The sequence below is a fragment of the Gambusia affinis genome, linkage group LG11 (genome assembly GCF_019740435.1).
Source record: "Gambusia affinis linkage group LG11, SWU_Gaff_1.0, whole genome shotgun sequence".
Lineage (NCBI taxonomy): Eukaryota > Metazoa > Chordata > Actinopteri > Cyprinodontiformes > Poeciliidae > Gambusia > Gambusia affinis.
Window position 1 is genome coordinate 27,016,667 of NC_057878.1, and position 18,906 is coordinate 27,035,572.

Below are 18,906 nucleotides of genomic sequence, written 5' to 3' on the forward strand. Positions count from 1 at the left end.
ACAGCTTTGTTTCCCCGACAGAAGAATCCACAAATTGATTGAAATCAAAGCAAGCTGAACTTTCCAAATCGAAGCAAAGTTCATGTGGAAACACTCAAAAAATGGAAAACCGGACTGGAAACAGATGGAAAAACTGATTATTCCTGGTTTCACACCAAAGAGGAAAGAAGGAAGAGAAGATCTGTTGTTTGACTTTTGGCTGAAGCGAATCACATGTTGGTAAAATAATGAATCTCATTTCTAGAAATTCAAACACTTCCGAGGTTCAGATCTGCAGGAGAGTGTTATCGCCCTGCATGGGGCAGAATTAAAATAAATCAGCTAGCATGTTCAGAACCGACTAAATCCACCACATTCGGTCTCATTTACACATACGAGCCTGAAAACGGACCTGATCAGTCGGGGTGAGGAAATTACAGGTCCTGGCAAGGACGATCCGACATGAAGCGTCGGTTAACTCATCGTGCTAGATTAATTAAAATCACAGCTTGCTCTCCGGTTTAATCAAGCTATCACAATGCAGTAGATAAGAACCGGTGTTGAGCCAAAACGCTCCAGGTGGAACTCCGGTTCTGCAGGTTTCTCTCGTCTCTGAGCTGCCTGGCACCATAAGGGGCGCCTAAATAATGTTCTGCAGGTGTTTTTAATGCTCAGCCTGATTGGTGCAATTAGACTGACTGCAATTATTCAGTATAAAGCTCTGACTGTGAGACGGATGTTCCTATCGCTCCAGTTCTGGTATTTACATGAAGAATTTTGAGAGCAGAAAAACAGAACATGTTCTGGTTCCGCCCGGTCTGTGACTGGATGTGATCAAGCCAACCGTGTTGCAGAAGGAACATTGTTCACGGTTCAATGTTTTTTGGGGAATATTTTTACCCCAGGATTTTGTTAGAGGACATCAGCGAACAAACAAGATCATGAAGACTAAGAAACACTTTAATCAGATTGAGTTTCTTCTGGTTTAGGCTGGAAGGTAAGAAATGTGATGTTATGTTTCATAATATTTCTGTTAATTGTTCACAGCTTGTGAATTAGGTCATAAATTAACATAAACGTAATGGAGAGTTGACCCAACCCTTAAACGAAGCAGCATTGCAGTTTCATTCTGTTTGGTAGACTTTGTTTGTAGTCTTAAATTCACTTGTTTTCTTTTCGGTAGCATTTTGTTAGCAAAGGTAATTATTTCTATGTGCTCTAGATAATTTACAAGCTAATTATTTGCTTTAAGAGCCATTTTGTTAGTGTTTACAGAGGTCCAGTTTTAAAAACAACCCAGATGCTTTTTAGCAACAAGTTAAAGTTTTTCTGGTGTCTGTAAAACGAGTTGTTTCAAAAACTTCCCACTACGCCGTTACCTAGCAACGCTGGGCTCAGCTCAGCTCAGCCCGTCACCAAGCAACCATGGCAGAGGTTCAGTACATTTGGTTTTACTGCTGTATGCACAGCGCAATGGCTGCTGGAAGAGGAAACTGTTTTGCTGTTTACTTATCATCCAGAAACCACTTGCTGCATTCTTGTTGGTTGTGCAGGAGGCTCCACTTCTGCTTTTCAAAGATGTTTGGTTGTATAATTGTGCATCTGTTTGCAGCCATTTTCATGTTCGAGATCAAGAGTTGGAAGGGGGCGTGGCCAGCTGCAGCTCATTTGGATTTAAAGTAACAGATGCCATAAAACAGTTAAAATGACATTATCTAAGAATGATTTTGTGCTTCAATGCAATGAATATGTTTTGTATAGGCCACGTAGACCAAACCTAATCTATTAGGGGAGCATAATAATAGATCACCCTTAAAACCAGCATGCAAATAATGTCATTTAAATCTGTTTAGAGTAATAAGATTTAAACAGTCATATTATGTTTGATAAATGAAGATTTTAATCTGGTAAATCTCTAGAAACAGATAATCCTCGGTGAGAGCGACCAAGCTTTGTAAACATGCTAGTGAGACGCCAACATGGCAGGACGGTCAGAGGAAGACTCAGTCTGCTGCTGAACGGTGGAGCCGGAAAACCTGCCAAGTTGTTTCAGAAATCCTCAGCTTTCAAAAGATTAAGTGGATTAAAAACAGAACCGGGTTTTGTCCAAACAGCGGAGCTTCAAATGGGCGGCCCTCGCTCCCACAGTGTTTGGACAATGTCCCCGGGGACAAACCCGCCGCTGTCCGTTCCTCCCATTTCAAATAGGCTGCACAAGCAGAGCAAGCTTTTTAGGATCCTCGCTGTTTGTTACTGATCAGAGTCAAAATGCAAAACGTTTTCCAGTCCGCACTCCACCCTGGCAGAATCAGAAAACGGGTTGTGAGGTTTGATTTTCAAGGTTTCCAGGCCTGCGCTGATTCAGCCGATCACTCAGAGCGTTTAGTGACTCAGCCGCTCTCTAAGTGGCTGTTTATGATCCCCGGTGACTAATGATGCTGCAGAAACGTTCCCTCTGTTAGTCGCTGAATTCAGCTGATGAGTTTCTGAGTTTCCGCAGCATTTCGCGCCTCACAGATGTTTTCTCTTCTCCTTGTGACAAAGGCTTGATGGACTCCATCACCATAGTGACATGGAAGACGTTTCACTTGTGTTGTTGCTATAACAACCTTCGAGAGTGTTTATTTATGTGGCAAACGATATGAAAGCGACTCCAGAAAATTGATTATATGAATAAGTTGACTGTAGAACCATGTGCACAGCAATCAGATGGGATATATGTGGATGTAAAGTCGCTGCTTTCTCCCTCCGTTTCTCTTGTCTTCCTTCAACGTAGCGTTTCCTTTCTGCTGCTGTTCGCTGCAGCTAATTGAAGTGTTTGCATTGAGAGACCTGAGGAAGGGCTTCTTTAATGAAGTGTGATCTCATTAAAAGATACAGCAGCCACTGTGAGCACAGAGGGAAGAAGAAAACATGCGGGACAAAGGACAGGAGGCCACCGAGAGCAGCAGCGGATTGTTCTCCTCATAATGAAACGCCGATGTTAACAATGTAAAAATTAAGAAATTAAAATGTGAGGAATGAGCGCGCTCGTTTTAATCTGCATTAGGGTTATTGTCTTGCATGCTCAGGATGGGTGATGTCTGCATCTGATGATGCGTTCCACGCATCCTCTGAGTTCCTAAATCTTTAATCTGTAACTAAGGTTAGTTAGTTGCAGATAAACAAAGGGAAACAGCAGCAGCACTGGGTGAATTTTAGCAGCTCCAACCTGCTTTGTTTTAAATAAATAAATCTTGTTTACTGGCTACTGAAGTGTTGACTGGTAACTAATTGAAAATATTTTATCTTAATTGACTTATTCCAGTAGAGGTAAATAATTTGCACTCAAAACCAAATTTTCTTTTGGCCAATTAACGGCTGAAACTTGACAACATTATGTGGCTGATTTAGCTAATATCTAGCCAATTGGACTACCAAAAGCGTTAACGTTGAACTTAATATTTAGTTTCAAGCTAAATATTTTACTTGCTAATTAAATATTTGGTTGGAGCTAAGCAGTTAAATTACAAACTAGATCTTTAATTTATTTACTTTGATATTTAATTGTCAAAGTAAACATTTAGTCTACAAACTATATATCTATTTAGCTAGCAAGATGAGTAAGCTAAATATTTAGTTACAAGCTGAATATTTAACTCTCTAAACTGTTAAAATGCACATTAAGTAATTTATTTTGCTATCTAAATAGTTAGCTTGAGAACTAAATATTAAGTTTATTGGCTACATTCACAAATTACATATTTGGCTAGCAAGATAAATAAGCTAAATATTTTGCCTGCTAGCTAAATATTTAGATTGAAATTTACATAAATGATTATAAATGAATGAGTAACGTAGAAAATACAACTTTGGAAAATGAACGTCCATTTTTGTTCATTCTTGACTGTGCAACTTTACAAATTACCCAGTACACAAAGTCAAGAAAATATACATTTACTAAAAATAGGTCTCAAAATATCAGTGCTAAATGACCCTTGACCTTTGACAAACAAGGGTCATTGAGAGCCTTTGAATCTGTGGCGTCTAGCTGGTGGAATGGGCTTCAAACATGGCCGACATTTTTAAAATGAATGTATAAGCGTCGGGCATTGCAGGACCGCAGGCTTTGTAATGCATTATTTTTGTACCGTTGCTGTATTTGTTGTTGCGTTTAATTTGTACGTGTGTGTGTTTTATCATAACTCCGCCTCCTGGTGTTGAGATATAAAAGAGGTTTGAAGCTTTAGCTGAAGTGAAGCAGGATGTTATCTTCTTGTTGTATGTTGTTTTTAACTTTTTTTGTACAAGCACTTTGAATAGTCTTTGGCTGAAAGGTGCTATATAAATAAAGTTGCATTGCCGAAACTGAATCAACAAAATAATAAAGGTTAAAGAAACAATAACAAAGTAAATGATTGTTGGATACATGTGGGATATTTAATTCCTGACCCCGGACAGAAATAAGGGTTTCCATGTGTTTGAAAACCTTCCTTCATGACGGGGACAAATCCTGTCACCACCAGCACTACTTCCTGTCCCTGCCTGACCAAGCACTCACACATTCCGGCCTTCACGTGTCAGCGAGCCGACACTCGATCCTAATTGGCCACTTCTGCAGAGACGGTGTCGGTTCTCCTGACTGGGAGCGCTTAAATGCCACCTGTGAAACCCGAGATCCGTTTCTCCCTGGGTGGGGGATCAAAAACGGGCAAACGCAAACAACAAGCGCTCCGGTTTCGGCCCAGGCATGGCGGACGCGTCAGAAACCAACTCCGTTTTCTGTCCTGAGAAACTCGCTCCACTTCATCAAGCACTCCCCATTCCAGCCTGTCAGCGGACTGAGTGAGCCGGGAGCAGTTTGCGGTCCCACCTAAAGGCTCATACTTGCAGCGTAAATACTCGCAGGCTTTACGGTGCCCCTGATAATGATGTGGTTATGACTATCAGGGGAAATCCTGGTGAGTCCTGCTTTGGCTGAAGGTGTTAAAAGGCTGTAAGTGTCGAGATGAAAAGCTTGTCTGCACTTTGTTTCAACCACTTTCAAGAGCACATTTGGAAATATTTGAGAATCAGCTGTTTTTATGTGTGAATGTAATGTTTTAAATCCAGATACAAACAGTGACCCGAAAGTACCTGGCCATAAACTTATTCTATAAAAGTCGACTTGAGATTTTTGTTTCCCCATGTGGCTGAGAAAGCAACACTATTTCAAGTGTAGAGTCCTCATATCCAATTTCTCTCTTTTTCACACTTGATTCGAACTCAAAATCCTCCTCATGTTTCCCTGTTGAGTGGGTAAATTTAGGATACTGCCCACATGCAGAGCTCTAATTCCCACCGGTGCAGCAAGTGTTGCGTCAGGATCTCCACTTCACCCTAAACCTTTTTAAGCCGCCATCAAAGAAGTGAGTTTTCACTTGAGAAGTCTCGCAGCTCTCCCAGAGGGCTTCGAATGTGAGAACGACAAGGAAGTGTTGAGTTTTGTTGACAGTTTGAGTCAGAGACCGGCAAGCCGAGCTAAACATAGTGTTTCTGTTGACACCCAGCGATGATTATAGCACAACTCTGCTCAGCTGATAGACAGCAAAAGTTCACTTTAATTCAGACAAAAGTCTCATGTGGATTTTATTAGGGTCCAAATGCTTTTCTTTGTAACCTTAAAACTACAAACTACAGGTCACCTCTGAGGGAGAAGACATTTTGCTTTGCCATTAAAAGGGTTTTCATACCCGACAGTCCAGTAGACTCGGTTGGGGGACCAAAGTTGCAACATTTGTTACATTTCCAGCTGCTTTCACTCCTCAGTGTGTCAAACAAACCTGTTCCCCTCCTCGCCTGTGGGGGCGCTGCACCAAGAACCACTGAAGGAAACAACAAGAAAACCTCTGAAGGAGACACTGAGCGCAACTTAGTTCTTCACAAAATGTAAACAAAAGTGGAAATTTTAGCGGTTGTAGGATTTTTCATTCATCTTTGGTAAAAGACCATGAGGCATTTCTCCCACTAGCGCTAGGCTAGCATGTTTGTTTGGTTATGTTTACCCAGAGTGCCTTGCACTGAAGTTTGCTTCCTGCTTTTGGAGCGGTCATGGTGTTCACATATGCAATCGAACTGCACCAGAATTTGCTTCAACCGATCCGAGACCGAGGTTTGTGGGCCGAGCAGAGTTAAATTTTTTGGTCAGATTACGCAAACACACCTCCCAAAACGAACCGGACTTTCCAAGCAACTAAAATAAAGTCTAATTAAAGTAGACTAAACATGGCTGGTGTGAACGCACCACTAAAGTGCAACGTTCAGACAATAAATGATAGAGTTCTCTGTTAGCTAATCTTGTTTCACTTCTCCAAGGTAAATCATATCCTTCATCCAAAGTTTCCCTCTTCCTCACAACGTTCCCTAAGAAAGATTCAGAAGGACCAGAGTTCTGTTCATCTTATCAAGTAGTTTTGGTCTTATTTATAGTGCCAGTATCTTAGTACATGTGAAATAATACAAAACTAACTGAAAAATAGCTTTTCAGCAATAAATATGTGCCTAATATTGATGAAAAACTATAGATCATTTCACTTTTACACAGATATTTTCCACGTTTTTAGTGAAATAAACTCCCAGTGGAACTTATTTCATCTATTTTAAGAAATTATTTACTTAAAACAAGCTCTTATATCTAGCTGAGTAGTTACCGGTAAGTTAGTTTTCTCTTATTTCAAGTGTTTAAAATATTGGCGCCAGAAATCAGACCAGAAATATTTGATAAGGTTTTGTGTTTTTGTCTTCACAGTTCTGAGTTATAATCTGACATTTACATTCATTAATAAAAAAGATACATAAATAAAAAATTTTCTCCCTATTTGGAGTTAAATCAGACCAAACTTCTCTGTTTTTAGATCACTTACTAAAATTATTTGCTAAATGCAACAATAACGAGAGAAAGAAAATATTATTTATGTATTAGTGTCTTCAACATCAGAATAATTACTGTCTCTCTCAATAATGAGGGAAAGCCCAGATGATGATGATGTCATGACTTTGGAAGCTTCTGATAGGCTAACTGATGGACTGGAGATAAAATATGTCCTGTGGATAAATTTTAAGGTTCATCCATGTTTTTCATTCCTCGTGTCAGCGTGTTTCTTCTCTAAGTATTCGCCTTTTTCTCTCTAACCTAAAATCATTCAACATCTTTTTTTTTTTGCTTTATTTTTCTGCTCCGATTAAAGCAGTATAAATTGTAAACTTTGTGACAGTTGAGGCCAGAATGCAGCTGCTTCCTCTCCAAGCTTCACCGTTGATTAAAAGTGGAAGAGCTAATTTCAAAGATGGCCTGATCTCCTTCTGACGATCATCCAAACCGACCATAATCATGAAGATATGAGCCTCTTCAATTAATACTCGCACAAAGTGTAGATAAAATTTACATGATGCAAGTTTTATGAAATCTCAAGAACTTGCAACAATCAAAGATCGAAACAGCCCTGATGATTTTAGGAGTGATGCTGAAAGCCATTATATTAGTTTGAGCTGAAAGGAGCCGCGTCGTCCTCTAGATGTACCTGCAGAGACAAGGACAAATTAAACATTTACCTTAATGGAGGAGGAATAAAAGCAGGATGATCTGTGGCTGCAGTGAAAGAGGCATCCAACTTGATCTGACACAGTCCTTAAAAGAAAGCAGCTATAAAAAGATGATTATGAGGTGATGAGCGAGAAGCGGCTGGGAATAAAAGTTGAAAAGAAAAAGTGCTGCTTGGTCATTAGCTCTTTTCCTGAGAGCTTGTCACGCAGCATAAAATCATCTGAGGGAAGCAGCAGTTACAGGACATGGCGACGGTTTCCATTCAGGAAATCTCCCACAGATAAATAATGAATCAGGATGAATTATTAAATGATGCGTCCTCTCTTTGGGGCTCTTTCAGGTCGGTGCCTTGGCTTGATGAAACCGGCTGAATGAAGGAAGACGTTCAGACGCTGCTGAGAGGTCAGGTCGCTGTGTCATCTGATTCTCGCCTCGTTTAGGTTTTATTTGCGACGCCTTCGTATTCCTGAGCCTCCATCATCTACTACAAACTGGTCTCATCGTCACAAACGTCCTTCTTAGTGGGAACCTTGAAGGTTGGTGAATGATGTCTTCATTTTGCACCAGATGGCACCAAACACTGAATTACAGCACAATAATGTCTTAAAGGACTATTTTTATCACTTTAAATGTTGGTTTTTATTCCCCAAAGTGACTTTGAAGGCTGTGTCTTGATATAATGTTCATTAACAAATATCCGTAAAGTTTCTGCGCTGCAGTAAGTTTAAAATAATCAGTGTGATCCTTTCTCCTTTACAACAGATTTAGTTGTAAATCTTTCCTCCTTTAGCTCTTTTTTTATTTCTCAAGTTTCAACGTTACTTCCTCGACTCCCCTTTGAAAATTCATGACTTATATACGTTATTTTCCTCTTCAAAACACATTTTTTGACCCAGGCATTAAATGTTAATCCATACCAACGTGACAAAATGTCTTGTTATAAGTGAAATAATCTGCCAATGGAATAAGTTCATTTTTATCAAAATTAAGGATTATTCACTCTAAACAAGCTCTTGCATCTCGCTGAAATGTTTCCTCTTGTCTTAATTCAGGTGTGCTTGAGATATTTTAACTAGAAATTGACCAAAATGACTCTAAGATTTGGTGGTTTTGCCGTATGTATAATCTGGAAAATACGGTACCATTTGTTTTTGGTTCTTACTGGTTTCTGTGTCCATTTTTTGTGGCTTACAACTTGCAGCGTTCATCTGGTCAAAGTGTGAAGGGAAGTTTCTGAGCACCATGATGAGTCAGAGAAACAGATTTTCAAGATCAGATCACCACATTATTTTCAGGCGTGCATTATGGTGAGCAGGTTTGTGAAAAGCGCCCAGTCTGGACTGGGGGTGTAATTTTCCCACCTCCCAGTTCATGTCCAGACCCTTCAGCTGATTGTGAGGCATAATGAAAAAGTGTAGATCTGAGAATGAAGGGGATTTGATTTCTGAGTCGACCACTTCAAACCAGATCAACTCACGTTTCCTGTCTGCATGTAAACCAAATTCATTAATAAAAACACACCTTTCCTTCTGTGAGTTAATTGGGACAACCCAACCTGTGGGACAGTCTGTAGGGATAAAACTGAAGCTTTTTTAGGCTTTTCCTTACAGCTACTGCTAAAGTCCAGCTTTGCTCAGAATCTGAGATAAATAACCGTCCACTTTAAACAAAGAGGAAAATATTAATCAAACTTCTTTTACTGGCCAGACCCACTTCACCTCCAAAGTGAATTTCCTCCTTTGAGTGACAGTGACTCTGATGGAGAAGGAGCGGGAGGCCACAGAAGTGGAACGGGGAAATGGGTCACCTTCTCCGATGCTCCTCCACCTCATGAGTAATGTAGGAGAGCTGCTGAACACGCTGCGGCCTGACAGGCAAACAGAAGTCATATTCTTCCTCGGAGCAGCACGTAGATACCCAAACACACAAATATTGAAACACTGTGACCATACAGAGCATCAATTATTTCGTTTCCCTCAACCGTGGAAGAAAAATTATTATTCAGGCTGAGTTACACTTTGACCACATTTGTTTTTGCAGTGAGCCGTCCCACCCATGCTAATTCACCTGGAGAGCATTCAACTTTCCAAAGTGGACCTTAGAAACTGTTATAAAATTAATGGGCTAAATTAGCCCTGGGTTTCTCCCAAGCACATTTGTTCTGCTGCCGTCAAGCATATAGCTGTCTGGGACTGCTTGCGTTTTGAAATAGGTGCCAAACACGTTTTAAAGCAAATATCAAAGCCTGCTCTATGGCAACACGGTTAGCCGTCAGCAGCCTAATTAAAATGCTGCGTTTGCTTTGGAGAGAAAGATGCATACATCAAGGAAAAAAAAAAGAAGAAAGAAATCACTAAGCGCAGTAAGAAATACTGAGGTGCCTGGCAGCTTTGTAATGGTCTCACACTTGTTTGGCTACAAAGTCAATCCCCGATCAGCCAAAGTAAACTCCCCAAGGCCAGCCTCTTTCTTCTTACACCATCTCGGCTCTTGCTTCAGTTGCTGCAGCTGCATAATGACATCAGATTACTCAGAGATGTCTCACAACATGCCGCCGCAGCTGTTGTGTTTCTTCTGTAAAATATGCAAAAGAAACACTGGGAAGGTTTCGTTCGCTCAAGTATTTACAGCTTTGATGTTATCTCTGTGTGCACATACACGTTCTGTGTTCTGTTTTTAAACACAGATTTTTGCTTTAAAATTCATCTGGCAAGAAATTTCATGGAAAACTATTTGTTGATCCTCACACAAGAATGTCCATCTTCAAGAGGACATCATTTTTGGATTTTTAGCTGACAAAATGGTGCTGTGTTAAATTAAAACCTTACTTTTGACCAGGACCAGGCATTAATTTTGATCAATTAAGTACATAGAATTTAACATGCTAAAACTTTTAAGGGCATTAATAAAAAAAATTCTGCCAGGAACCTTTGTTTTCGCATGTTTCTGGCACTCCTGTAAATCTGATGCACAACCAACATCCACAAACAGCAATGGGTCACAAAGTCGCTTCTCTCTGCCCACTTGGGCTCAATTTTTTCTTCAAAAAACGATCTAGTGGGACGCTGGAAAATACTGCGTTTGTGTTGAAGTTGTGCTAACTAGAGTTAGCCTTTCAGTGAAGCTATTCAAGCCTAAAATAACATCTATGCTAAACTTTCTGTGGCTAGCACAGAAGTCCCCAATGCTAACGTCAGCGTCCACATTTCTACAAATGATCCATGAATGATCAGGAGGTTCTGAGACACCTGAAAGCTGAATGGATACAAAACACTTTGCACCAATCTGATGGTAAAATAAGCTAAACATCAGATTAAAAATGCTAAATGTATTTGTTTTTGAGCTCATTATTAGCTTAGTTTATAATTTAGCAGCCAATCCGGTGGTTGAGGTTGCTTATTCTGTTGAAATCTAGTTTTAGATTAAATGGGATTAAAAAGTTAAACCACTCATTTTGACCTTTGCCCTCTTCCCATTTCATCTGGTCATCTGAATATGTGATTCAGTCTCTTCAGTGAAGCCAAAACGAAGCATCGTTCTCAGAACAATAACCCAGTTTTCAGAAAAGGAGATGTTCACGAGCTTTTTGCCTGTTTGTACCGTTCTGTTAGATGAAATACTAGAATATGAAATACTAGTGTATTAGGACAGAAAAAAAAGTTTAAAATTTTCTAGAACAAAACTCAAATTTTGAATTTAATTTCAGAAATGTTTTAGAAAAAACGGGAAATCTTGAACTCCAAAAGTCCAAAGATTTCAGTTTGAAAAGTCTAAAATTTGCACAAAAAGGTCAGATATTTTAAGATTAACTTAAAAAAAAAAAAAAAAAAAAAAAAAAAAAAATTCAATCTTTTGAAAGTCAGAGATTTAGTACTTTTGAAACTTAGACATTTCCAAGATTTTCTTAGAACATTTCTGCGATTAATCCCAAAATTTTGGAGTTCCTCTTCAACTTTCCAAAAAAGAGTCAGGAAATTTCTGAGATTAATCCCAAAATTTCCGTGTTTCTCTTTCAACCTTCAACTTTTGGAGCTCAGAGATTCCCACATTTTTCTGGAATATTTGTGAATTAATCTCAACATTTCTGAGTTTTGTGGTGGAGAGTTGCTCCTCCTCTTTTCTATCTACAGCGGCTCTTATTCCACCATGTGAGCCTCCGTTTTGATTGCAGAAGATTTCACTACGCGTTAAAACCCCAAAAAGCAGCGATAAGGAAGACAGCGGGTGTTAGCTTCTGTGATAAAACAGTTTCCACTGTGCACAGTAATGCATGTTAAAGTGTATGTAGTGTTTGAACTATTAGTTTTAGAAAATGTGTTAAGTTTTATCCGATTTTAGCTCGTGGTCCCGGATCCCCGTAAACAACAGGAGTGAAATGTTTTGGCCCTGGCCGTTTCACGCTGTTAAGGTAACATTATCAATGCCATGTTCGGGTTTTCAAACTGGCTTCAAGGTGCAGCAAAAATCAAATACTGCACAATTATTTCATCACTCTTACAGCTCACTCACCGGTGATGCTCTGTTCCCTCCGGTCTTTGCTGCTCTTCCTTTTCCTGACAGCAGCGGACATTTTGACCCAACTGCAGGTCCAACAAAGGTTAACCTGGTTAAAACAGATACGAAAGCATCTACAGATTTGCATTGTTTCATGTTTAGTCTGTACATCAGTCAGGAAACGTCCCCTTCACCTGATTAAAATACCAATAAGTGAACTGATCAGTTGAGAAAATATGAACTGTAAAACTGTATTTTCTGACAGAACTTGACTCAGTTTCCTTATTGTATCAACTTTAACTGTCAAGTTCAAAACATTTAATAAAAACTATTTCTACAACTTCAACTTGCCTCACCTTTCCTTAGCAGTTTTACTAAACTAAAACTTATTGAAGAGAATTTAAAAATAAAATGCCTTAACTTATTTAATTGTTTTTACATTGTTACATCAAGTTGGCTTGACATAAAATCTTTAATCTTTTATTAAAGTAGTGACAAAGTTGCTCATTTTAACAAATGAATTTCTCACTAAGTCAACTTTATAATGTTTAATTTTTTATTCTGTGATTTTTGTTTTGGCAACTTTAAACATTTTATATTTTATTATAGATTATGTTAGTGAGTCTAAATGATAAATGCAAAGGAAATGTTTTGTCAATTTCTGTGCAAAAATATAATTTTACAGATTTCCACCAAACACAAATTCAGTTGTAACTTTTGAAAATTCATGCCTTCAAGTATATTTTATTTTTCAAATCACAAAATAAATGTTTGGATTTATTTTTTTAATGAAAATAAATAAACATTCTCAAATTATTTCAGAAAAATTATTTAAAAATGTATTTTCTGAAAACTTATTTCAGAAAAAAAACTTTTTCTAAATATTTTCTGAACTAAAATAATTTTTTTTTTTTTAAATCAACTCTAACTGCTGAAAAGAGAAAAAGGTTTTCAAACCTGTTAACTAAAACGTTGGTAGCAAGAATCCCTCTTTCTAAGTGTCTTAGAAACTTCAGTGTTTCCTTTTGATCAAATGTTTCAGTTGTTGAGTGTCTCATATGCTTATATAAGATTATTTTAATGAATAATACATGGAAAACAAACATTTAATTCACTTAATTAGATGGGATTCAGCCATGATTTATGATTTTCTTTATGAGAAAGGAAGTGTAAATGCTTAACGTTGCAACTTTGAAGCAGGACGATCCTTCTGATGAAATCATTTCCGAGACACAGAATAAAAGTTGTCCTTTTTATGTCAGTAATAAATGTTGCTGTCTATTTTATAGTCATTAAACCTCGATGATATCAGCTCTGAAGTCTCTCTCAGGACCTTCATCTCCAGCCAAACTCTCACTTTCTTCTGAGTGTCATTAGTCGGCCATCCTTCCTTCTCTCCTTGATGGCCCCATTTTATCTTAATGGTGCTTGGTGCAATGATACGGAGACTGTGATAGGATTATTAGCCACAATTAAGGACAGGGTGGCTAATGGCTTCCAACGAGGCATTAACTAGAGGAGCGGAGAAAGGAAGGAGCTGCGTTTGGAAGGGAGGGGAACATTGGCTCACTTTATCAACTGGATACTTTACATTTTAATGTTGATGTCTACAGATTTTTCTGTTTAGTTTTTCTTTATTTTGTTTCTTTATTTTTGACCCAACTGCTAACATTTGTAACAGCAAACTGTTTGGTTTCAGTCAGTTTTGATTTGATTTATTGCCTATTGGGACAGGCTTTTTATTGATCAGTGTTAGTTTTTCCCTGAGGTAATCTCGGGTTTAGTTTGAGATTTCCAGCTGTTTCACTTCTGACCACAGGTTTGTCACCATGGTAACCTGATCCGGAGAAGATTACATATCCGGACTGAAGATTAAAGGCGACTCATTGTGCTTCCCTGAACAGATTAGCATAGCTTTATGATCTATACCAAACATGTTCACTACATTTTTTTTTAAACCGTTGCTGGCCCCGCCCCCCCCCCCTTCTCCCCCCCAACCCAATGATGACATGGCCGTAAACAGATGCACAATTATGCCACTGTACGTCTTTGAAAAGCGTTAGTAGAGCCTCCTGCACAGCCAACGAGAATGCAACAAGTGGTTTCTGGATGGTAAGCCTACAACTAAACAGTTTTCTTTTCCAGAAACCAGCTGACCAAACATGCTGGAGCTCAGCTGGGGTTGCTAGGCAACGGCTCAGTGTGACTCAACAACCCAGGAGGATTTAGAAACAGCTCATTTTCCAGACAGTAAAAGAATTTGGGCTGTTTTTCAAAGCAGTAGAAGCCCACAAAAAGAATAAAACATGTAAAATGTACATTTACACACCTAAACTCACCTGATATTTTTTTGTATCTCTTCCAAACTGACTTAGACCTTTATGTTAAAAATCTGAAAACCTATGTTCAGAGACTGAGGTTTGTTTTTTGTCTTCAGTTGTTCTGGAACTTGTCAAATATGTGGAAAACGTATTGAAAACCTTTAACATTCTGTATTTTCTTCCTGGTAATTTCAGAAGGGATTATTTAGACTTCTAAGAGCTACTTAAGAAACCATAAACAATGAACATGAACCCCCAGTGGTAAGAGGATTATGTTTCCTTTTTTTATTTGCTAATCAGGTGACTCAGAACATTCATTATTTGCCAAATGACACAAGAAGACGAAGATGCTTTCAGTTGGATTCATATCCAAAGGAAATATTTGGAATGGCGCCTGCTCTGCGTTGTCTCACATTAGAATTAAGGTTTTAGTTTTAAAAACAGACTCTCAGAAGTTTGTTGTGAGACGCACAATGTGCTCTTTGTGCTGCAGGTTCCTTTGATGCCGAGACGGTTGGTGGAACGTTGAAGCCATTGACGGAGGTGACTGACACCTGAGTGTGATGTCTCTGAGGACGAAGCTGAACTGAGACGGCTGACTGACAGAATAAAGCAGAGATAAAAACACAGACAGTCTGCATACCTGGGCAGCAGGCATTTGCATTTGACATTTCAGGCCTTTCAAAGATTCTCTTAAGAGCTGAAAACTGTTGCATCGAGACGAGAAAGCTGTTCCGCCCAGAGTGAGTGCTGAGTTTACGTCCAGAAGTACAAAGATAATGTTGGTAATCAAGAGTTACTGCAGTTTCCTTTGTCTTCTGCTTGAGATCTACGGAAGACCAATAGTGCCAAAGAAAAAAAAAGAATTCTGACTTTTTTCCTGCACAATTCTGACTTTAAACTGAAATTTCTGGGTGTGCTGTGATGGCGCAGGGGAACAGCACAACCCATGTACTGAGGCTTTGGTCCTCGTGGTGATGGTGGTCTCAGGTTCGATTCCCGGCCTGGTGACATTTGCTGCCCGTCTTCCCTCTCTCGTTACCCACTTTCCTGTCAAACTACTTCCAAATAAAGGCCACTAGAGCCAACAAAACATAAAAAAAAAAAAACTAAAAAAACCCCTGAAATTTCTGACTTTAAGCTCCAAAATGTCACTCGTCTTTGCAGAATTCTAACTTTTTCTGTCACAATTCTGTCTTTAATCTTACAATTTTTGGATTAGGCCTAAAATCTAACTCTCAGAATTTTTACTTTTTCCGTCACAATAATCTCAAAATCCTCACTTTTTTTTCTAAAAATCCTGTCTTTTTTGTGAGCTTTTTCTCTAATTCTGACTTTTTTTTCTCAAATTTCGGACCATTTTTTTCCTCCGTATCCTAATTTTAAACTCAGACGACTAAAGTCAGAATTCCTTCTTTATTTCAGTGGCTCTAATCTTCTTCCGTAGAGACCGAACCAAGAAACAGGTTGGCCAAAATGAATTTTCTGTCAGGAATCAATGTTGACAGGAATTTGTTGTCTTTTATTTGGAAGAAGAGTTGCATGGTGGCTTCTGAGGGAAATATAAAACGTCTCCTGTAACAGCAGCAGTGAACTGAGCCGTCCATCCAGAGACTGATGGCTGCAGCAGCAGACGCTACCTGCAGATGAAGCGTTTTAAATCCAGTCAGCTGCCAGCGGGTCCAACCAGTTGGTCACAGTATGTGAGAGCAGCTAATTAAATCCTTTAAACTTCCTTAAAAAAAAAATTTAGTTATCTCTTGCTGACAGGTGGTGGCAACAAGTGAAGCCTTGAATTTCTGACTTTGGCAATCCGAGAGCGGGAGATGATGAAGACGCTCTGAATTCTTTTAGTTTCCTTGGAAAGCAGCAAGGAGATGAGAAAAGAAGGACAAGATTATTGTTTTGTTATTTTGAACAGACCCTTCTGGAAGCCAACTCAAGTTTTTGCCTTTTTTGTTCATTATTGTTATTTTAGTCTTTAAAATACCAAAATTTCCACTTAACTGTATTTTTCAGTCCATCTAATGATGTAATATTTAAATATTAAATGATTTATAATTTGATTAGTTACTCAGTACTTGGATAAACTATTTACTCTGTTACTCTTACCTGAGTAAAAACTTGTTGAAGCATTGCTGCTCTAAAGTTTTTGATTCTCTGGTCATAATAATAATAATTTGGCGTTACAAGCCTGAAGAAGCGGAAGCCGTTTACTTCCCAGTGAGATTCAGTTTCTTCACCTGGATGTTGGCTTCATGCTCTCTGCTTGTGAACAAATGTAAAAAGCGTGGCCGCTAATGTTTCAACAATGAAGCTGTTGACTCCACCTTTCCTGCGGGGTGGAGACGGAGCGGCCACCGCGCCGTTTCCCTCCTGAGCACACAGTGACTTTTGTTCTCAGAGAGAGGTTAGCCGACAGATTGAACGTCTGTTGAGTTCTCCTTTCTCCTCCTGGCTCTTGGTTCTCTTCCAGCCGCGTGTTGGCCAGAGTCTGTGGCAGCAGCCATTAGGATGAGGAATGACAGGGAATTCTGGGCCAACCTTCCGGCTTCGTGCAGAACACATTCTCGACTCGCGCAGCAACAGACGAGATGTTCTGTATAAGCAGATTCCTTATCGGTTTTGTCCTTTACGAACCAGACCATCAACTCCAAACTTTGACAGCTTAGATAAAGTTTGACCCACGTTGATCCAAACTTCTGTCTACAGAGCCAGAAGTAGAGATTCACTTCACAGCTGTTTCACCTCTGTGATGAATTATTTCCAGACCACAGTGATTCACCATAAAGCAGACAATGAATCCTCTCCGGCAGCCATGTCTCCGCTCTATAAGCTCAAGCGCTCGTTATGGAAATGAGATGCAACATTGCAAATCAGTCTTCAAATTGCAAATGAGGGGCTTTGAGGAGAATCTTTTCACATCTGTGACTCGGGAGGAAAGTTAACCCAGCTTTAAATGAGGTTAAATCTGCACAGAAACACAAAGATTCAGCATTCACCGGATGATACGGGAGTCGTTGGTTGAGTTGCTGCTATATTCTGACGCCGCCATTTTGTCTCAGAGCAGTTGGCATCGCATCATGAAACGGATGAAGGATTATTTTATGAGGCAGCGATCCAGCCAAGTTAATAACTGAGAGAATATCTCACGGCTTGCCAAAGTGGATGATCTGGCAGCAGGGAAGCATCCAACACGTCTTCCATCATCTTCTCACTGCGGAGGCCACAATCTGCAGATGTGTCCGGTGCCACTTCTAGCGGACATGGAGAAATGTTTTCCCTTTCTAAATCCGTCTGCGCAGAGTCCCAGCTGAGGGTGGAGGCATGGTTGATGCTAACACATGGTGCTGTGATCACTGGGACGGAGGATCAGGTGGCCCTGGCCACAGCTTAGAGACACCACATGGTTGTAACGGAGCTAAGGAGAGTCCCGGAGGATGTTCGCTCAGTTGGAGACGCTTTCCGGTTCATGAAGAGAAGCAAAGAAACACAACAACACGTCTCTGCTGCAGCGCTTTGAATGCATTACCTCAGGTTCTCCAACGTGAAAGGAATGGTTTCACTTATGAATTATCAGTCAATCAACCAAGTTTATTTGTTACATTTCACCAATAGGAAAGTTTTTTACACCATAAAAACACAAAAATCTTAAAAGACACCACACAGTAAACCAAGAGCATTACATTTAGTCAAATGTCAACGCTACATATTAAAATGTGTAGCGTTATTACGATTCAAAAGCAACTCTGAACAGCTGGGTTTTAGTCCAGGTTTAAAGGAAGTCAACGTTTCGGCTGTTTGACAGTTTTCTGGAAGTTTTTGTTCCAGGTTTGTGGTGCAGCGACGCCCCAGGAACTACTTCCTGCACCTCAGAGAGGACAGACTTTAAATTCCTGTTGTTAATTTGAAAATCACTGAATGGCTTAAAGATCTGCTGTTGACGTACCAACCTTCCAGACCTCTCAGGTCTTCTGGTTCTGCAGAACCAAACACGGAGAAGCAACCTTCAGCTTCTATGCACCACAAACCTGGAACAAACGTCCTGAAAACTGCAACTGAGGAAAACCGTAAGACGTTATGTTTTCCAGATCCCAACAAGTGGAGCCGAGCGCTTCATTTGACCCTCAGGTCATCTCCATAACGATATTTAGCAGCAATTAGCAACAAATGTCATAAACTGCACTTCCATTGACCACATGATTACGCAAACTGTAATTACAAATATAGATTTGTTTAACATTCAGGGGTTTGAACTTAGAAATCAAATTTTTTGATAAGTTTTGGCAATAGGATGAGTTGGTTTTTTCGGCTTCCTCAAAATTTGTTTTTACTTTCTTTGCGTCAGAGAAATCACGTGATCAACAACAGGATGTTACTTCTGTCAGAAACGACAAAGAAGACGACAGGAAGTGGTGGAGGGATGATGATGCTGCTCTTATTGCACCAACAAACTTATTCCTGTGTGAATTCAATTACATTTCTCGTTTAATTAAAACACTGCAATTGTAAAGTTGAATGGAAATCATCCAAATAAATGTCCAAGTAAAC

General features: G+C 39.4%; 1 long non-coding RNA gene across 1 annotated transcript; it reads left to right on the plus strand.

The window, feature by feature from the left end:
* Window positions 1-576: 576 nt before the first annotated feature.
* On the plus strand, window positions 577-16,351 carry LOC122840242. Its single transcript, XR_006372193.1, has 3 exons — window positions 577-976; window positions 7,881-8,076; window positions 14,849-16,351. It is a non-coding gene; the product is annotated as an uncharacterized LOC122840242 (long non-coding RNA).
* The last annotated feature ends 2,555 nt before the right edge of the window (window positions 16,352-18,906 follow it).